The sequence below is a fragment of the Triturus cristatus genome, chromosome 8 (assembly GCF_964204655.1).
Source record: "Triturus cristatus chromosome 8, aTriCri1.1, whole genome shotgun sequence".
Lineage (NCBI taxonomy): Eukaryota > Metazoa > Chordata > Amphibia > Caudata > Salamandridae > Triturus > Triturus cristatus.
Window position 1 is genome coordinate 751088360 of NC_140591.1, and position 16993 is coordinate 751105352.

General features: G+C 47.1%; 1 protein-coding gene across 1 annotated transcript in view; it reads left to right on the plus strand.

Moving 5' to 3' along the window:
• COL4A2 (collagen type IV alpha 2 chain) overlaps positions 1 to 16993 on the plus strand; it is a 633759-nt gene that overhangs the window by 347658 nt on the left and 269108 nt on the right. The gene's annotated exons all lie outside the window — the stretch shown is intronic.

Consider the following 16993-nt stretch of genomic DNA (forward strand, 5'->3'; position numbering starts at 1 on the left):
GCTACAGAGCAGACTGAATTACATGACTCTTCCTCAACTGTAAGCTGGAGGAGACTGTTCCTTCATTACAATCCCAAAGCAAGAGTAGTTCTAGCTATACATGGCCGCACAAATGATAATCTTGTTAAGTAGTAATGATGGGCACTCACCCCTTAATGGTCAAACTACTCAGAAAAACCATGAATACAAATAGGCAAAAAAAACAAAAAAGGGAGTGGTGTAATTGTCCAACAGTTTTACTATATAGAATTTTCTCTTCGTTTTCTTCTGGTGTACAGTCGTTGAATGTTGTGAATATGAATATATTCGTCTTCAGATTAGAAATAACAAGGGACCCAAAGTGTGACGTTTCAAAACAATTTTTTTCTTCAAAACATTACTGACTCAGCCCGGCCAACGCGTTTCGTCCTCACAGAGGACTTCATCAGGGCTGTAAAGTGTAACACAACATTTCATTTAAATATCACAATAGGAGGATAATTACAAAACACTCTAAACACTGGCTCCCACCGAAAAAACTGAATAACATGATCCTTCCTGAACTGAAAGCTGGAGGAGACAGTTTGTCCCTCCATTACACCCTGGTGTCCATAAGCACTTCCAAGCAGTGACGTAAAGTGGCCATTGAAGGAGTGGTCATATCTGCGGCTGCACAGCCCTGATAAACATGATAGGAAAGCTTGAACCAAGACTTCATAACCTATAAGGAAAATACTTTTAAGCCCTTTGAACAGCCATGATGTCAAGGGAATCATTATGAAAAGCAGATTTTTTCAATCGCAAAAGTAAGGTGTATCTGGGCTTAAACAATGTCCCAGTTGGACGGTTCCCAGCTCACTGTAACCTTCACACCTGGCATTAATCAAACAGTGCTCGTGACCTTGATTGTGTGCATCTCCATAGACAGAGGTGATGAAAGTGCATAAAAACCATCTACACATCAGGCTTCTGTGAGGGGGACTTTAGTTCAGGTTGCTGTCATTATGATCATGCAATTGACAAGTATAAGTGATCCTAGAAAGGTAGAGCCAAACAAATGTCCTCTATAATTGCAGCACAGCAACATAGGTACAAGTAACTGAATGTCCCTAAACTGAATTTTGTCTCTTCCTTAGCCTTAAGGCCACCGTTGTAAACATTGTACAGTAAATGTCCAGCATGGATTGATAGTTTTCAGCATGTATTTACCACATGCAATTGATATATATTTAACAGGGTTTTTCTGGTAAAGCCTGTGGAAGCAATTGTAATACATAGGAATTTCTTTAAGCATGAGTCTGCAGATGATCAAAATAACCAGTTACTCGGTGAAACTAGTCCCTACTAGCCTTCTTGAAAAAAATGCCATGCAAGGCAATAAGACCCAATTGTGAATACTACACTCAAGCTAAAAGCAGACACCATAAATTGCAATACAGTGTACAGTGCTAAATAGGCCCTAGCCTAGAGATTTAAATTCACTTCTGAAGGACAACACATTCATCTTGCACCATCCATGCCAATGTGTTCTCTCTGCTGTCAGGCACCGAACACAAGATCTGTAGGTTTCTGCTACAGTGCCGAGAACCTTTGTGGCAACATTACCGCCACATCACCAATCTAGCACCATGCCCATTTGCCTAGCTCATTGAGCCTGGTTTATACCTCCTGAGTAAGATAACTTTGAAATGGATTACCCAGTTAATGATACCACAAAAAGCAAAGAAGAAATCCTTGAATTAAACCCTCTGCCAGCACCAGGAACCTTACTCGTTCACGGGTCCCTTCGCTCCAAGGGTGGACTGATTCACATCAGCCTCACATTCTCTACAGCAAACACCTTATCCTCAGAGTAGAACTTTCGAGATTTCAAGATGCAAACGCAGACAGTCTGAAGTACTTAGACCAACGTCCGGATCTCCGTCCGGCTACCAGTCTAAGATTTCTGTCATCAGACCCAGCAGGGGCACTGCCGGTAGACATGATGGTTTGCATGGCTGTAAAATGAGCACACAGACCATCAGTTTGGTTGACAGTGTAGTCTGCCACATTTACGGCAGAGTACCATGTGTGAAAAATAACAAATATCCCTCTTCGTCCACACCCTTGAAGTCCTGTGCCTTCTCTTTCATTTCTGTCCAGGTAAGATTTGACCAAAGACAGATCATTTAGAATGCTTTCAAGAATGGTAATTAAGCAGCTGTTTGGCAGCAGCTTTGTCAGCCCTGCCAAGTGGCACGCATCACGGGTCAGACTAACGCACCATCGTGCTGGTGTCAGCATCACCGCACTTAAATGCATTAGTCACGCATTATAGCTCCTGGACCCCATATGAGGTGTTAACAAGTCTGCATAACAAAGGTAGCTCGAATGCTTTAAAATGGCTTTCTGGCAGTGCCTTCAGTGCTGTACAACCTGCCTACAGTAAACCAATTGTCTGATTGACACACTGAGAACTTGACAGTGCGGGGCCGTGGCACTCTGCTGTGTTTTTAAATATATTAAGAAGCAAAAAGCCACGTGTCCACTGCCAGTCAGGCCCAGCCTGCCTCAGTCTCTCACGTAGTGCTGAAGTAATGAATAACTACAGCTGCCTGAATACGGAGGAGCGAGGACAGTACCGCCGCTCGTGGGTAAATCCGGCGGCCCCAACCTGGCCTTTTGTTATTAATTTCAGGCGAGGCACTCAGTCACCACCACACACTCAGCAGATTGGCCCATGGCAGCGGCGGCAGCTTTGTGTTTGTCTGCGCACTTGCCTGCCCCAATGCACCCCCGAGTGACCTGCCTCCTCTCCGTGCTGATAAGAAGTTGTTTCCCTTTGCTGGTTCGATTCCCGTCGCTCCTTTCCTTCGAGGCCCCCCAGACTAATTTCATTCACCACAAGCCACGCCAATAGACATTTATATTGCACCAGTCAGGTGTGTAGGGGAAAGCACAGGGCTGCGTCGTTAAAAGTGGCGGTCCGCCATCTTGGGTGTGATAATACTAAGGGACCCTGCAGCTCTTTGCTGGCCGGTGGTCCGTACCCTCCCTCTCCTCATTAGCAGCCAAAGTTCCCAACGGATTACTAGCTGGTGATCTACCACCGCCCGGAGGGACATACCTGGGTGAGGACACGTCATCATCCCTCCATCAATTGCTGGCCTTTGCTCCGGCCTATTTTAGTATCTCGCAATTATCTACTGGAACCCACTCTGGTCAGATGGAACTTTTTACTTGCCTGATAGCATGGAGGGAAAATTACCGTTATCACAATTACAGTCTGCAATTTTCCGTAATCAAAGACTCGAAACTTAATCTCTTGGCTCTCTGGTTTTTATTATCAACATAAAGATTTGGAGATACAAAGTCCTCAACACGAGGCACAACAAGTACATAGGCACTAAAACAAATGCTACTCTACGAAGAATCCGCATCCGGCTAAAAATAACTAAAAGTACAATCTCTAAAAGCATGAGGTAGAACACTACCAAGCAAATGTCGATACTAGGGACACTGAACCATACCATCTCTGTCCCTACTCTGTACTAGGTGACATCCCTACATAGCAATCCCTTGAGACCCTCATCAGAATAAAAGGTGTCAGAGCGAAACTTCATAAGAAGTCTTCACTTAGAGAGCTTGGTCTAAGTTGCCCCCTCTAGCCTTCGCCTAGCCGTCCTCTGCTTTGGGCTGCCCCGCTCTGCTCTGCCTCCACCCTCGGGGCGCTGTCCCTAATACAGTACCCCAAGTCTCCGAACACGCCCTTTGCGCCTCCTCTCCTTCCGGGGTCGTCTTTCAGTACTTTTCCACAGAGCGCTGTCCAGTTCCATCGTCCATCGCTTGGCCTTGAGTCCCAGACGCCATCCGCACTAGGAGTTACGATTGGCACATTCCAATACACTCCCATGTCTGGCTTTCTCTACATAATTCAAATTATGAACAAAGAGCTTCTCTACTAACGAGCAACTGTCCTTGCACCTGGGGTGAGATCATGCAAAGCAGACATTCTTCACATCTTTTAAGTTGCAATTTACTACAGCCTAAAACCTCTACTGGAATAAATCCTTTTTGGCCTATTGCCCTTGGCTAACATAAGAAAATACCAGGCCTTTCGCCTCAACGATATATGCGAATTCTGGCCACTACTTCGGTTACACAAGCAGGTTTCAATCACAGTATTGACATTTACGTCTTTCTTTCATGTGTGGTCAACCTAAACAGCCTACAGACACGAAGTCTGGGGTACACATTTCTAACACCACATTGCATTTCCCGTAGCTAAACACTATACATTTCTCTAATACGTTTACCATGTGCTTGTACATAGCTAGCACTTCTACTTAAAATCGATATAGGTTATACAGTTGTAATACATTGCACACGAAATCCCTGAGTAAACATTTGGTTATATACGGGTGCCGACTAACCGTGAATATGACGCACCCCTACAATTCTCAAACTTTTAAACGCTACATCAGTTCCCCCCTTTGATGACATCCGTCATCACACCATTACATTTCCTTCTTCAGAACTGATTTAAACCGTGCTAGTCATAACATTTCCATGTCGGACTCCCTCCAGTTTCTTAAGACTCTCATATTGCTGCTCCTGGAGCTTTGCCAACCTCCTCTCGTTTGCCTTTAGAGCTCTTTCAACCTTGCCTCCTTGATACCACTTCCATGCCTTCACACATCCCCACAAACAGATCACACAAACCACGGCAATAATAATTGGTTTCAACACTGAACCTAGAAATCCCCTTCCCAGATTCGCAAACCAAGTTCCCACTCTTCCAAATCCTAATCCAATCTTCTCCCACACATTCACCTCCGTCAGATCCGTAATCTCCTTGTGAATAGTCGTTATGTTGTCTATGTACTTCCCTATCTCCTTCGAGTTGTCTGGAATATACGTGCAGCATTCCTGAACTTTCAATAATTTGCAGACTCCGCCTTCTTTTGCTAACAACACATCTAAAGCAAGGCGATTCTGCAAAACCATATTCCGGATCGACAACATCTCTCCAGCCACCAATATCAAAGATCTCGCCGTGTTCATAGACAACTCATCAACTACAGTCGCCAACCTTCGGATCTTCACATCATTCAACACCACACCCATACTAGGTATCATTGCTCCGTATATGTCCCCAATCACTGCACCGGCATTTGTAGCCCTACGTTTCCTGGGCGGTCGCTTCGTCTCTAACAACTCCAAGTCCCTTGTGTGATAAATCTTCGGGAATATGATAGCCAAATAGCATACTCCATACCAATTGTCGGGTAGTCTGACATAAGCATTCGTCCCACAAACATAATACACTGTCGGGATTACTTCTACTGGACCTTGCATAAAATTCTTAGCATAAGCTTCCATTGTAAAAGTCTGAGAACAAATGCTATGTCCTACTGCGACCTTCTCCGTCTTGGATTGAGGCCGTGCAATACACAAATTCCCTCTCTGTGCCTCATCCAATGCTATTGGTCCATAACTTCCCTTAGATCTGTGAGCTCTCTCCTCGTCCGTCCAATCTACTGGGCTCTCTCCGGTGTGTCGTGTCTCGGTCAACTTTCTATACCTGTCCTCTACTTGATCTATGAATTTCTTCTCTATCTCTGATAACGCACATGTCAGGTTATTCCTGTGAGCATGCGCCGTATCCAGTTTCACAGTCGGTCTAAAATATTTCAGGAGTCTGTCCTCTTTCTTATCCAGGTCATATCTATTCAAATGCTTGATTGCTGGCACCTCGGGAAGTACCGTGTCAAAATTTGAGAAGAAATACTCGAACTGTCTCCTGTCATAAAATAAACTGAGCCATATGCTACAAGAAATCCCATAAGTCAATGGGAGATGATGATACTTGATACCCTCATCCACTGAAGCAGGCAACTGCATGCACACATAACAATCCTTCACATCCATCGCATCAACATACTCATACAGCAACCTTGCATACGCATTAAGCTTAAAATCACCCTTTGACAAATCCATGTGAAGTCTGCGAACATCTCTCAACTCCGATGATTCCTGTTCGCTAATACTAACACCACTCTGCCCTGGGGTAATAGGTGTGGGTGCTCCCTGAACCTTCCCCTCTTGCCTGTGAGCCACCATGTAGGAACTGATCACTACCGCAAATATGGTGACTACTACAACTCCGATCAATGTGCCTATTATCAGTTTAGCCCTACGATGTGGGTTTACAGGATCTGCCATCTTCGGAATATGCTCAATGTCCAATGCAGTCTCTGAAAGGATAAGTCTCTTTCTCATTAATGTCTCTTTCGTGAACTTAGGCAAACCTCCCTAACTTTCTTCGTTCTACAACGGAAAAATCCCTAATTTTGTTCTTCTTCCGCTCGGCTCTAGGTAATCTTCTTTTTAGCTGGCAACCTTTCTCAAATCAATCTAACATAAGCGCCGGTCCCAACAGCTCCAGGACTCCCTGCAATATTTCGAGCTTAAGAATAATCAGTTCTTGTGGATCTGGCAATGCTGTGAACGTCGGGAACTCTAAATTGTCCAAGATCATACCTCGAATGGTACTCAGGAAGGGCGGACTTGGGATATGAATCGTCAGAATCCCTTCGATCTCCAATCCCGGAACTTTCAGCAACACTTCCACCCTCTGGAGCGGGACACTGTTGACCAATGTCATCGACCTCAATCTTCCCGTGCTCGGTAGCTCTGGCATCAGTCACTTGATATGCCCACTCCGGGGAAGCGTACTTCCGACTTGGCACTCGAGTTCTCTTGGACCTTCTCACACCACCTTGAGGATTTTCCTCGTCTCCCGATTCTTCTTCTGGTTCTTCCGAAACTGGTGCAAGGTCGGTGTCTGGGGCCAACCTCAGGTTTACCCGGTTCTGCTTTGCGGGCCAAACCCTTTCCGCTTCGGTGGCTCCCCCAGTCTTCTCTCCGATACCCTGTGCACTGCCTTCCTCTTCTTCGGCAGAACTCGATTCTGTACTACCCACTGCACCTCTCACTCCTTCGCCGGTTTCTGGGTCAGTACTTTCTTCACGTCCTCCCCCAACTCGATTCAGTGCACCATCAGCCGCTTCAGCAACCCTTACAGCTTGACTGGCCCTCTCTGGCGATTCTGTCGGCTCACTGAGATCTTGGTTCTCGAGAGGGGCTGTATCTTCCAAGGGTGCTGGAACTCTGCGGGTATGAGAAGCATGCACCCAGTTCGGTAACCCTCCGCACTTGACAGCAGTGTTCGTAACAAGGATTACTTGGAAAGGGCCACGCCACCTAGCATCCAAACAACTCTTCCTCACGTGCTTTCGGACCAGGACCCAATCGCCTGGGTCCAAGTCGTGGCACCTGTCACTCGCAGCTGGAACCGTTGCTGTCTGCACCTGCTGAGACACAGAACGGACCACGTCAGCAAGGCCTTTACAATAGTCCAGGATCATATCATCAGTGATATTTATCAGAGCAGTAGCAGGTATTGCAGGCAAACGCATCGCTCTTCCCATGAGGATTTCATGGGGTGACAACCCAGTTCTTCTATCAGGCACACTTCGAAGGCTCATAAGGACCAAAGGTAATGCGTCAGGCCATTTCAGAGACGTAGACGAACACACTTTCGCCATCCGAGCCTTCAGAGTTCCATTCACCTGCTCCACTATCCCTGAAGCCTCTGGTCTATAGCTACAGTGTAACTTCTGATCTATATTCAAAGCAGCACAAAGCAATTTCATAACTTCGCTGTGAAAATGAGTTCCTCTGTCCGATTCAAAGGACGTCGGGAACCCGTACCTTGGAATGAGTTCTCTCAATAAGAGTTTCGCTACTGTGAGTGTGTCACATCTGCGTGTAGGGTACGCCTCCACCCACCTGGAAAAGACACATACTATCACTAATATGTACCTCAACCCATTACACTTCGGCATTTCGACAAAATCCAACTGCATCCTATTGAAAGGTCCCCCTGACCTCCCTATGTGGCTCAATGTCACAGCAGTTCTTTTCCCTACATTCATCTGTTGGCAAGTGACACATCTCTGGCACACAGTTTCAGCCACGGCACGAAACTTCGGATTGTACCAAGTCTGACGAAACACTCTCATCATGGCATCCCTACCCAGATGTACAGCACCATGTATCAACCTCGCCATGGGATTCAACAAACTTTCCGGCAACACTGCTCGTCCATCATTCGAAACCCATATATCCACATCTCCCTTCTCACATCCAGCTCGTATCCAGCTGTCCCGTTCCTGATCTGAGACCCCTTCCTGAAGCTGCTTCAGTTCCTCCCATGTGTCAGCCACTGCTAACATCTGACCATACACCACCTCTTCCCCAGTTTCCTCAATGTGGATCTCAGTAAAGTTGCATCCCTGCTCTGCACAAAATCGAGCTACTTCGTCTGCATAGTTATTTCCCAACGAGACAAAGTCGCTTCCCTTCGTGTGGGCTGCACATTTAACAACAGCAATTTCATCAGGACCTTGCAATGCTTTTAACAATTTCCGCACATAATCACCATTTCTTATAGGAGAACCTGAAGACGTCATAAACCCTCTCTGGGACCATAGCTGTCCGAAGTCATGAACCACACCAAACCCGTACTGGCTGTCCGTGTAAATAGTTACACGGATCTTGTCGGCGGCCAAACAGGCACGAGTCAGAGCAATGAGCTCAGCCACCTGCGCGGAGTGTACTCCTTCTAAACAAGCGGCTTCAACCACACCCGTAATGGTGCATACAGCAAACGCTGCTCTCAATCGACCGACACTGTCTCTTAAACATGAACCGTCCACAAAGAAAATCTCATCTGACTCTGGGAGCGGTTCATCGACAATGTCAGGTCTCGGTTTGGTGCATAGTTCCGTAACGTCGAGACAATCATGGTCCTCACAATCTTCATTATCATCTATAATTGGAACAGGTAACAATGTAGCAGGATTTAAAACAGCACACCTCTTCAGTGTCACATTATCTGCTGCAAGAATAACTTGCTCATAACGAGTCAGCCTATTATTCGTGAGGTGCTGCGTTTTAGTCCTAGTCATCAACAATTCAACAGAATGTGGCACATGTACAGTAAGTGGATGACCCATCACAATGCTCTCACATCTCTCGATGCTGACACCTGTTGCCGCAACGGATCTGAGACATCCGGGCAACGCAGAAGCTACTGGATCTAGAGTAGCTGAGAAATAAGCAACTGGTCTACGGACACCTCCATGATTCTGGGTTAACACTGCTAATGCGCAACCTTCTCTTTCGCAGCAGAACAATGCAAATGCCTTGTTATAATCCGGCATTCCCAACGCAGGAGCGCTACATAAGGCTTCTCTCAGCCTCAGAAATGATTTCAAACAGTCGTCGTCCCATGGTACCGGATCACTTACATCCTTTCGCGTCAGCCGCTGCAAAGGCTTCGCTTCAAAGGAAAAGTTTGGGATCCACTGGCGGCAATAGCCCACCATTCCCAAAAACATTCTAACTTCCCTCTGCGTCGAGGGAACTGGCATCCTCAAAATCGCATCAATGCGATCTGGAGACACCTTCCTTTTACCCTTTTCAATTCTGTGCCCCAAATACTGTACCTCAGGTAAACAGTATTGCAGCTTGTTTGGAGACACCTTGTGACCGTTCTCTCCCAGGAAATTCAACAACGCAATGGTATCGATCCTGCAAGCGTCTTCTGTCTCTGACGCGACAAGCAGGTCGTCAATGTACTGCACCAAAACAGAGTTTTTCGGCAACACAAGACCTTCCAGATTCTTCTTTAACAGCTGATTGAAAATCGATGGGCTCTCCGTATACCCCTGTGGGATACGGCACCACGTTAATATACGATTTTCTAGCCTAAAGGCAAAAAGAAATCTACTCTCTTCATGTAGGGGAATCGAAAAGAATGCCTGACACAAGTCAATCACTGTGAACCATCCAGCTTCGCATGGGATCTGGAACAGTATCACAGACGGATTCGGTACCACTGGACAACATGGAACAACTATGTCGTTTATTTTCCGCAGGTCTTGCACTATCCTGAACTTCCCACTCGGTTTCTGCAGTCCCATAATGGGTGAATTACATGGACTACCCATGATCTCCACCAGTATTCCCTGCCTAATCATAGACTGAATCACAGGTTTGATCCCAGCAATCGTCTCAGGCGACAGTTTATACTGAGGGGTTCTCGGGAATTCCGCGTTTGGCTTAACCTGTATCTTCACTGGTTCCACTCCCCTGACTAAGCCGATCTCCTCTCCGCTTAGATCCCACACATCGGTCGCAACTGACTCCCTCAAGTCCTGTGGAAGCTCCTCCACTGTCAGAGCCGGGTACACTTCCACGCACCCCTGCTGATTTGCAACCTTAAAGGTCGCGTCGTCATCTCTGGTCTGTACCTCTACTCCCCTCGGGGTACAGTAAATTGTGCAATTGAGCTTACACAATAAATCTCTTCCCAACAGACAAACAGGACTAGAATCGCACACCACGAACTGATGTCGATCCCTAAAGTTTCCTATCCTGACGGGAATCGGTTCCGTCAAGGGGCTAACTAGTCTCTTGTTCGCCACTCCAACCACTTGTATACTTTCTCCCGAGAGGGCTACCCCCGGAACTACTGCTGATCTTATGGTTGACCTGGTAGCCCCCGTATCTACCAAGAAGGTAGTAGGGCGTCCATCGAGTTCGGCTTCCACAAAGGGTCCCTTCTGATCTACCTCTAGTATGGCCCTGAGCAGGCAATCATCGTCCTGACCCAAACTTAACTGCGCCAGCAAATCTGCATCCCTCTCCTCTTCCACTTCGAACATGGGCATCTGCAAATAAGTCCGAGCTCCCTGCTGTATGTTCTGCATCCTGGGTGGCTGGGGAACCTGCACCTGCGAGACGCCTGTCCCCCCTTGCATCGTTCTCGGTACAGTCACCGTCTGTACCTGTTCCGCCCCAGGGACCTGACCCATTCCTCCCTCCATCTGCGGCTGATTATAGGGGTTCAAGGGACACTCGCGCCTCCAGTGTCCCACCTGGTGACACTGGTGACAAGCAGTCGTCTTCTTCAAGATCGCTACATCTATTCCTGTCCTAGGGTCTACGGGTCTCGGCCTTCCCTGACCCTGCATATTCTGATTCCCTGTCTGATAATTTCCCTGTCTTCGCCCCACTGGACCCCCATTCGGCGGTCCCTGAGCCGCTTGCATCTGAATGAGCAATAAGTTATCCTTCATCTTCTTATGCTTGGACTCGATCTCATCCGTGCAGTACCTGGCGTACCGCAAGATCTCGTCTACGGGCTTATTCTGCCAACAGATCAAATGCTGCTGTATCATAAGACTGACCTCGGGCTTCAAACCCAGCACGAACTTAGACACAAACTGTCCCATGTCCTTCGTTTCCAGCTCATCCAACCCACTGTACTGCTTAAAAGCTTTCAAAAGTCTCTCATAGAATTCATGTACTGTCTCCTTGGGCTCCTGCACTGTCCTGTCTATCTTCACCCAATCGATATCTTGGGGTGAAACCTTCGATTTCAACCAGGTAATTACCTTATCGTACAGCCTCATTACCACGGGCGACGGACCATTAGTAACTATGTTCCTATCAGGCTCATAGTCCGGCCAATCAACAGCAATTTTACACGCGTTCCACAGATCTCCCGGAACTACGATATCGAATAAGGTGTTCAGATCTATCCACAACACCTTCGAAATCTTAACGAAACGCTCAACTTGCTTGTACCACTCTGCAGGCTTCTCCCTGAGCCTGGGAAAATCATTCGTAAATGATGCCAAATCCCCCCTGCTCCATGGTACATGCACATATCCTCCATTCGCCACCTCTCTCAAAGGAAGGATCTTTACCTCCTGCAAATCTCCTTCAGAGCTCCCTCCTTTCGCTCCCCTAGAATTCTTTTTCCTAGCCCATTTCTCTTGCCATTTGTCGAGCATCAGCCATATTCTCATAGCTACAATCAATTCCTTGGTATGTGACCTTAGACCAACAACCCTTTTCTCTTCCAATTCCCGCTCGGTACAATGCATCCTATGGCTCCCTTGCAATGCTCTAGTCTTGGATAGATCCACCCCATATTCTCTAGCCAAACCCGCCAGTTTCTCATGTGCCATTCGTGCTTTACGAGTCACATCCTTTGCCACAAAAAGCAATTCATCGGGAGTATAGGTCAATACTCTCTCCAGGGGTAGATTCCCATATATTATTTCATCCGCCTCTGCCTTAAGTCTTACTACATCTATCATTCCTGCCTTCAAGGCTCCTTTCAACACCTGACAACTTGCTCCACGTCCCTCATCATACTCGCATTCCGATTCCTGCTCTCCCCTTTCCTCTGGTAGTTCTATGGGAGCAGAATGGCTCTTAAAGGCAATGGGGGTTGTCCCTGCTCGGCCCATATTCCAGCTCATTTGCTTCTTGGGTGATACCCATGACCCTAAATCTGGTCTCGACTCCATCGGAGTCCTCGACCTCACCGGTCTCTCGTCCTCTTCGCCCCTAGATGTGTCTGACACCGCTGCTAATGGTGTACTCCATTGTACTGGGCTTGGAGGTCGGGCCGTTGCCCCTTCCAACTCACTTTCCCCACTTTCTCGCCTAGTTCTCTCTGCCTCTCGTTCGGACCTCTCTCTCGCCTCTGATTCCGGGCTGTATATAGACACAATCGGTCCAATGGTGACCGGTACCCTCAATGCATCCGGTAACCTCATCTCTCCTTCAATCCTTCGGCTGGTCCCCGACTGACCCTGTGAACTCGCTGTTTCAAACGAGACCAACCCTTCCACTCGGGTCTCGGGCTGGATCGTTACCCTTCTAGTTTCCTCTCTCTCGCTCCACCTATCATCTGCCTCATCCGGGTTATAAGGGGGTGGTCTCTCGTCTAGCAATCTTTGCAATATATCATCATCAGAATCACTATCCTCTTTCTGTGCTTTCCCATTCCTTATCCCCGTCTCCTCCATTATCGCGGGATACAGTTTCGCTTCCTCAATTGTCTGCACTCTCCATCTTTTCTCTGCTGCGTCCCATTTGGCATCCTGAAACGCCCTAATCGACTTCCTCATCCTCTCCTGACTTCTTCCCTTTTCCTTATCATGCGCTGCTCGGATCCACGCATGTAATGCTTCAAACTGTGCTGGTCTTGGCAAGGGTTTTAAGGACCCCATCACCGTCTTCAGTTGGTACAGCACCGCTAATCTAAATGAGCCGTACCTCGGGAAAGCTAATTCCCCTTCACCTTGTGTAACCTTGTGCCAATTCTCGATCCAAACGATAGTATGTAACCCCACATTCTGTGCCATGTAATGTGCCGGTGTATCCTCGGGAGGAGCTTCTTCTCCCCCGCGGACAACCACATGCCTATCACCTCTACACAACTCTCGCAAAGCCCTAAGACACTTCATAATGAGCAAATTCGATCTCGCGCTCTATTTACTTCTTATTCTCAAATCCTCCAATAACAGCGCGACTCACACCAACCGGCCTATCACAGCGCGACACCCTCTGACGTCACCTTCCTTCGTTCGCAGCAGTTCCCTTCTCCAAACTCGTTCACGCTTACTCACGTCCCATTCATACACTGAAATAACCAATTAAGTTATTTCTCTGGCTGTCCGTCCACAGCCTCTGACTGTCCGTCCACAGTCTCTCGACCTTGTTGACCTCGATTGGCGCCCGTCTGCCCCCGTCCGGCCAGACAAAAACGCCTCTGATAGGTTACTAACACTCCGATCTGCTCACCACAACCCACGACCAGCGTTAAGTTGCCATACACACACGCATTCGCTCCCCCTATCTCGGTCCAGGTGATCGATGGTACCTCACGATCTCCTTTGGGTGGTCAACAAAATCTATCTCAGGTGTCTTCTACACCACAATTCCCGGGCTGCGCGCGCTCACAGCCTGATCTCACAATCACACGACATACACAACAACTCCGCAAGACATCACACAACAAATCAACACCGCAATCTACAACCACTCATTATGTTCATACTCACTCCTGGAACTGCTGCTTTCTGCCGCGCTGCTACTCGCCGTCGATGCTCATCTGCCGCCGTCTGCTGCTCGCCATCTGATGATTCAGCATCACTTATCGTCTCTTGGGCCTCAAGGGTCACTTATCCTTATCTAATCTTCCCTCGCTATCAGTAAGAAACCATCCTCGTTTGCTACCAACTGCTCCGGCCTATTTTAGTATCTCGCAATTATCTACTGGAACCCACTCTGGTCAGATGGAACTTTTTACTTGCCTGATAGCATGGAGGGAAAATTACCGTTATCACAATTACAGTCTGCAATTTTCCGTAATCAAAGACTCGAAACTTAATCTCTTGGCTCTCTGGTTTTTATTATCAACATAAAGATTTGGAGATACAAAGTCCTCAACACGAGGCACAACAAGTACATAGGCACTAAAACAAATGCTACTCTACGAAGAATCCGCATCCGGCTAAAAATAACTAAAAGTACAATCTCTAAAAGCATGAGGTAGAACACTACCAAGCAAATGTCGATACTAGGGACACTGAACCATACCATCTCTGTCCCTACTCTGTACTAGGTGACATCCCTACATAGCAATCCCTTGAGACCCTCATCAGAATAAAAGGTGTCAGAGCGAAACTTCATAAGAAGTCTTCACTTAGAGAGCTTGGTCTAAGTTGCCCCCTCTAGCCTTCGCCTAGCCGTCCTCTGCTTTGGGCTGCCCCGCTCTGCTCTGCCTCCACCCTCGGGGCGCTGTCCCTAATACAGTACCCCAAGTCTCCGAACACGCCCTTTGCGCCTCCTCTCCTTCCGGGGTCGTCTTTCAGTACTTTTCCACAGAGCGCTGTCCAGTTCCATCGTCCATCGCTTGGCCTTGAGTCCCAGACGCCATCCGCACTAGGAGTTACGATTGGCACATTCCAATACACTCCCATGTCTGGCTTTCTCTACATAATTCAAATTATGAACAAAGAGCTTCTCTACTAACGAGCAACTGTCCTTGCACCTGGGGTGAGATCATGCAAAGCAGACATTCTTCACATCTTTTAAGTTGCAATTTACTACAGCCTAAAACCTCTACTGGAATAAATCCTTTTTGGCCTATTGCCCTTGGCTAACATAAGAAAATACCAGGCCTTTCGCCTCAACGATATATGCGAATTCTGGCCACTACTTCGGTTACACAAGCAGGTTTCAATCACAGTATTGACATTTACGTCTTTCTTTCATGTGTGGTCAACCTAAACAGCCTACAGACACGAAGTCTGGGGTACACATTTCTAACACCACATTGCATTTCCCGTAGCTAAACACTATACATTTCTCTAATACGTTTACCATGTGCTTGTACATAGCTAGCACTTCTACTTAAAATCGATATAGGTTATACAGTTGTAATACATTGCACACGAAATCCCTGAGTAAACATTTGGTTATATACGGGTGCCGACTAACCGTGAATATGACGCACCCCTACAATTCTCAAACTTTTAAACGCTACATCACCTTCTACCAGACCTCTGACGCATCGCAGGTGCACCCGTCACACCCGCCTATTGCGTCATCCAGCTACCCACGTTACAACAGGTGAGGCCTTCCTAGGCGCTACCGAAAACACTGCAGCATCCTGTGAATCCTGTATAAATCTCCCTGGGCAGAAAAAACATCTACTATATGTCTGTTATGAAGCGCTTGTATGCCACAGGGCAAAAGTCGCGCTATGTAAAACTTCCAAAAATAACAAACAGATCTGCCTGTCAACCACCCTCTAATCTCATCCTAAATGAATTAAGGATGAAGCAGTAACCTTTGATGCGGGAACGAGACACCCTCGGGCCGCTGAATTGCACAGTGACCAAATTGTGGGATGCTAGACAAAAACCGAGCCTCCTAATTTGTGCATTATCATGTATGATCTCACCTTCAAATATATGAGCCTCAGACATGCCCCATATATAAAGCGCTATTGTGTTTGATGTAAAAGACTACAATGGTGCTCCACGCTTCTATAATAAAAATATAAGCCACATATAGGGTAAACATGACAATGGACTCTCCTATTACTCCACTAATAGCTAACAACATTGTCAGCAGGACAGAGCAGGAATGATTCTCAGTACATTTAAAAACGATCACTTTGTATTTAAAGACTTCTCAAAGGAAATATATAATCTGACACACTAAGGTACAACTCTTACACAAGTTGGGATTGTGATGAGATTGTATCATATTCTGACATGATGTTTGTTGCATAATTTACCTGCCACATATTTTCAAGGCTCTACTCGAGCATGGCCTCTTAGAGCCAGAGCTGACCCTTGGATTGGATCGCCATGTTAATTTGTTGCCTTGTCCTCCTCTAATGAATGACTACTAGTGAAGCTAGCGAGCGACTCCCCGCCTGTACTCGGTCACATGTATGGGGGGGTGCTGTCCTATCCCAGCAGTAGTGTCTGACCAGCCAGCCTTTTTCCCTTTCAATGGAGCTGGGGTTGAGAGAGGCACAGAGAGCAGAGTCTGCCTGCCTCCCAGCAGGACAACACCTCCAGCAGCTGGCCTTACAGTGGAGCAGTGTTGGGAGAGCAATGTGGCCAGACCCGCAGTCCAAGAGGAGACCCGGGGGCATATCAGCAACAACCGGCGATAATTATCGCTAAGCGCACTTATCGCTAGGATAATTATCGCCGGCTAACGTGGATTTTTATCGCTGAGATAGCGTGCTATTAGCAACGCTTATCTCAAAAGCGATGAAAATCCTCACGCTAACTGCCTAACGTGAGATTATCGCTGGAAACCCAGCGATAATCTCACGAAGTTTGGCGTTAGCTTGATGATAGGGCCTCACATACTTAGCCATGATATCCACCTTCCATAGGATATCATGGCTAAGTCAGTCCTGAAGCAGGCGTAAGGAAAGTAGCGATAACAGGGGTTATCGCTACTTTTCTTGCCACTATGCTTCATAGCGTGGGGCTTGATGACAGGAGAAATGTCGCTTAGCGACATTTCTTCAGTCATGCCAGGTCAGGAACGCCCACTTTGCATCTCATTAGAG